The sequence below is a fragment of the Salvelinus fontinalis genome, chromosome 15, assembly GCF_029448725.1.
Source record: "Salvelinus fontinalis isolate EN_2023a chromosome 15, ASM2944872v1, whole genome shotgun sequence".
Classification (NCBI taxonomy): Eukaryota; Metazoa; Chordata; class Actinopteri; order Salmoniformes; family Salmonidae; genus Salvelinus; species Salvelinus fontinalis.
The window spans coordinates 44,154,604-44,159,830 of NC_074679.1; the positions used below are offsets into that span (position 1 = coordinate 44,154,604).

Here is a 5,227-nt window from a genome sequence, read left to right on the forward strand (position 1 = left end):
CTACAGTGGGAAATAACAGCTTCAATCTTAACGACAGAACAACATTTTGATCAATGTAATCTACCTGCCTTCCAAAGTAGAAACTGCATGAAAAGATCCAATGTTTGTCTGTTGATATCATACTCACTCACTGAACTTTGAACCCGAGTCTGTTTTTCTATTTGGCTAATTTTACTCTGTGTTTATGAATGACAAAACCTACATGATTGTAATGAGACAGTGAGCGTGTCATCCCACCCAACTTCAAAGCCGGTTCCCTCTCAATCTTTTTGTAAATGGAATGCCTGGAAAAATACATTTATTTTTTATTTTTATGCTAGAAAGGAGAAAATAAAATCCCTGACCTCCTCTTAATTAAGAGGAATCTTCAGAGTCGCAGGGAAATGCTTTACATGTCTTGTGTGATCCTTCGCCCACTGCCAAATATTAAGACTTTTGAATGAATAAATTAGTGAGTGGATTGAGGCAGCAGCCAAATCCTGCCTTTGTGATTAAGGAGGAGACTCCATCAGATTCTCGCATTGCTCTTTGTAAAGGAAAACGTGTTGCAAAAATCCCAAAATGCCTTTCTATTTGGAGCACCCCTCCCAACACACACACGCAAATGCAGGTATGGGCACACATGCATACCGTTGCATACACACACACACACACGCACGCACACACACACAAGCACGCACACATTGTCCTACCCCCTGCCGTCACATACACACATATTCATGCTTCCTCAAATCTCTCACCACCCCACCCCACACACAATGAGACCCATCTAGTTGAACTAAACACAATCCATCCATCCCAGACCATTTTAGCTATTGTGTCAATCTCCCACTGACTGCATTATACTCCCCAGATGAACCCCTCTTCTATTAAAGAAGAATTAAAGAAGACATAAAAGAATAAAGGTATTCACATATACAGTCCTCTTTTATCAGTTTATGGCTGATGAGAATTTTTAAAGAGTCTCTCTCCCTCTCTTTTCTCTCCCTCTCTTTCTCTGTCTCATAATGGGTTTAACGTCTTTGTTTTCCAGTGATGGCTTCATTTTAATTAGACCCATTGGAAGGCTCTAAATTCTGCTTTTGTAATCTCAAACATATCTGGTCTTCTTGATGAGATTGTCTGTTTAATAGGTGGTAATATTTCAATTGCCAAAACGTGATTATGTTCTTTGTTGGTATCGCCGTCTGTGCTCTGTGCCTTAGGAGTCACACGCGGAATCTCTGAAATGAGGTTGTTATGGAAATGGCTCAATATCTACGTGTCGCAATGATCAAACAACGTACTTTTCAAAACAGAGATTTGTAAATGTTTTCAACGTTGTGATGATTGTTGCGCTCATATCATCTGGAGCCTAAGATAATAGTATGTATCAAATTGAAAAGATGTTTCTGTCACGTTCCTGACCTGTTTTCTGTTAGTTTGTGTATGTGTTAGCTGGTCAGGACGTGAGTTTGGGTGGGCAGTCTATGTTTTCTGTTTCTATGTTGGTTTAAGGGTGACCTGATATGGCTCTCAATTAGAGGCAGGTGGTTTTCATTTCCTCTGATTGAGAGCCATATTAAGGTAGGTGTTTTCACACTGTTTGTTTGTGGGTGGTTGTCTTCCGTGTCTGTATGTTATTTTGTACCACACGGGACTGTTTCGGTGTGTATGTAGTCTGTTCCTGTTCATGCGTTCTTCGTGTCTATGTAAGTTCTCATGTTTAGGTCAGTCTACGTCGTTTGTTATTTTGTATCATTTCAAGTGTAGTTCGTGTTCGTTTTTCGTCTTGTCAATAAATTCATTATGGATTCACAACCCGCTGCACCTTGGTTCAATCCCTGCTCCTCCTCTTCGGATGAAGAGGAGGAGGACAGCCGTTACAGTTTCAACGGATTTAACAAAACGTCCCAGATCTACAATATTTCAGATTAGTAGATTCAACACAAGTGTTTAAAGTCTGGGTGTGCTTTTGTGTTTAATATGAAAATATGTGTTTTTGTGTCAGTGTAAATGTTTTGTTTTATATGATGTTAACTAATAATTACAGCATAGAATCTCTCTAGAGAATACCCAGCTAGCACATTTGGTTCCTTTGTAGTTTTTTTTGGTTTCCCATTGGTTCTGGGAACGAAGCCATACGTTTCCTGGCCGGTAAAAACAGTTTTTTAAACATGTGAGAATTTTGCCTGTTCTAGGTACGTAACATTTTTAGATTGCAGGGAGGTTCTGAGAATGTTTACCTATGGTTCCCTGAAAGTTTTCCTGGAAGGTTTTATTAACGTTCGGAGAACATGTTTCAATAAGACTTTTAATAACACTGCTAGCTTAGGTTAACTGTTTTTAACTCCAAGTACAAATATGACACATGGAAATTCATTTGTTAAAAGCATTAATTATGCAAAACACATACTTTTTTTTGTATTGTGGCACGGCATCAGTTAGATTCAAACCTATGATCTTCTGGTCTCTATTCATGGAAATAGTCCGTTGCGCCACCAGGATGGAGCTAGCATGCCATGTTGGTTTTTTAACTCATAAAAAGCTGTTCATTGTAGTATATTCTTACTCAACCCTATTTTAAAGGAAACAAGCACTCATTAAGATCAGGTTTGACCACACTTAACAAGACGATAGAGAGTTTTGTTGATGCTGAGAACGGAATGTATATTTTTTTAAATAACATTATTAGACCGGTCTTTGAATGTTACTAATGTTTCCCTGTGTTTGTATTTACGGAACATTTTCTTAATGTTCAGAGAACATGAGGAAACAGGCCAGAAAACGTTATGCTGAAATACTGAAATTCCCACAGAATAACATTCTCTGAATGTTCTAACAACATTACTTTAAATAGCAGCCAGGTCACCCATGATACCAGTCAGTATTCAATGTCCATCCATGTCTGAGAATGTCGGGAGATGACATGGAAACTGGCAACAGTGAGCGCTGTTACCTTAAAGAAGGCTTCAGTTATGGTAGAGCCTTGTGGACGGGATGGTGGATTGGCATAAGCATCTGATTCCAAAGGTTGCAAGTTCAAATCCAGCGATTAAAGTTTAAAAAATATATATATTTCGGTTTTAAGCCTACCCCAAACCTTAACACTTACCTTAACCATTCAGTATTAATGCCTAAACTGAGGAATTTGGAGTTAATGCCTGAACTTAACCCTGCCCTTAAAAAGTGAATGCCTAAACCTAATCTTAAACACTTCTAAATTGGACGTTGGAACAACTTTGAAATTTGATGTTTGAGAAACGTGGATGAACGTCTAATTCTGACGTGAGACTGTGCGAGCTGGTTGTTAAATTAAACCACGAGGAAACCTGCAGAAAATGTTATGCTGAAGTACAAGATCCCTACAGAAGAACGTTGTTTCTTAACATTCTCTGAACGTTCTGAGAACATGAGTTTAAATAGAACCATGAGGAAACCTGTAGTACATTTTATGCAGAAGGACTGAAATTCCCACCTAAGAAACATATGGTTCTCAGAACATTATGTGCTACCTGGGTATCCTGCACCATTCACAGAACGTTGTGGGAAGGTTGTATGCAAAATAACCATAGGACTACCACGCTCTCACCAAGCTCTAAGAAACATATGGTTCTCAGAACAATATGTGCTAGCTGGGTAGTCTCTCTCTTCACCCACACCTTGAGTGACAGATGACATGGTGAAATTAACAAAACTGTTGAGCACTTCAGAAATTCAATTACTCATAGAGTGAGTAATAGAGACAAAGGGGGTGAGGGAGGGAGAGAGGGAGATAGAGAAAGAGTGAACATGGGAGAAATAAGTATAGTGTGTACCACACCTGGTGTGTCTAAACGGAGGGCTGCCATATAGAGGTGACTCCCCCCCACGTGTGTGTGTGCACTTCGCCAGACGAAAGTTAAAGTCGTCACGCAGAATGGAAGAGAGGAAAAGCAGGAGAGAAGGAAGGATAAAGATAAATGCCTCTGGTCATGAAAAGTCATCCCATCCCTCCATTTATCGCCCTCTCTTTCTCTCTCTCTCTCTTTCTCTCCCTCTCGCTCTTTCTCTCCCTCTCGCTCTTTCTCTCCCCCCCTCTCTCTTTCTCTCATTCCTTTTCTCCACTTGCAATTTTCGCCTGTCGCTTCCAAGCTAAGCCTTGTTGTAGCCGCACGAAGAGGCGATGCCTGCTAAATGCCAGCTTCCACCACCATTTGTCTTTTTTCTAAATGTCTTTTTATCTACCTTTTGTATAGAGAGCGTGTTGTGATGATGCAGAATTATTCAAATCCCTGCATCAGGGCTCTTTATGTGTGTGCATCCGGCAACCACGCCGCTGCAAATGAAACAATTAGGCACAGACTTGACTCCAACACCCTCGGGAGTTAGTGGTGTGTGTGTGTGTATGTGTATGTGTCAGTGTGTGTTCATGCACACGTGTGTGTGTGTGTGTGTGTGTGTGTGTGTGTGTGTGTGTGTGTGCGCGCGCGTGTGTGTGTGTGTGTGTGGGGGGGGGGGGGGGGGCTTAAACAGTTCCACCTAAAGCTCCACTGTTCGTCCCACCCTGTTTTGCTTGTCTTAGAGCTGACAACCAGAGAGGAGGAAGAATAAGAGAAGAGGAAGAGGAGGAGCAAGAGGAAGAAAACTGCCCAGACGTACCTTTAACGTGTGGCCGGTCGTCCCTTGGCCGTGGACTGGTAGGACTCGACTATAGCTGGAGGTAGAGAGGGTAGAGGTTATAGTCAGATGTTGTGTCTGTACAGGGTTATCTCCAGTGCTGGTCCACTCCTCAATATAATCAGGCATAATATAATCCGTCTCTCACTAAGTGAACAGAAGAGAGAAATAGAGTGGGCAAAGGCAAAAGGCAGCCTGATATAGATCATGTATCACACTGTGTTCAACTATTCATAATCCTGTCTCATCTAAAGAAATCACCCTTGACATTACACATTCCCTCCCCACCCCTCGCTACCAACCCCCAGACCTAGTCTGTTAGACAGTATTGGGAGTATTTGCTAGACTTTGAGCCCTTAATGAAGAGAGCTAATGTGTCCCCTGTGACAGAACCTCGCTAGTTTTTCTCTCTCTCTCTCTCTCTGTGTGAGTGAGTGAGTGAGTGAGTGAGTGAGTCTGCCTGCCTGTCTGTCTGCCTGCCTGCCTGCCTGCCTGTCTGTCTGTCTGTCTGTCTGTCTGTCTGTCTGTCTGTCTGTCTGTTTGTCTGCCTGCCTGCCTGCCTGCCTGCCTGTCTGTCTGTCTGTCTGTC

At 41.9% G+C, this 5,227-nt stretch overlaps 1 long non-coding RNA gene across 1 annotated transcript in view; it reads right to left on the reverse strand.

The window, feature by feature from the left end:
• LOC129812048 (uncharacterized) overlaps window positions 1–4,886 on the reverse strand; it is a 26,649-nt gene extending 21,763 nt beyond the window's left edge. Inside the window, exon 1 of the long non-coding RNA XR_008752975.1 lies at window positions 4,621–4,886. This is a non-coding gene — a long non-coding RNA (uncharacterized LOC129812048). The remainder of the gene's footprint in view (window positions 1–4,620) is intronic.
• Between the last annotated feature and the right edge of the window lie 341 nt (window positions 4,887–5,227).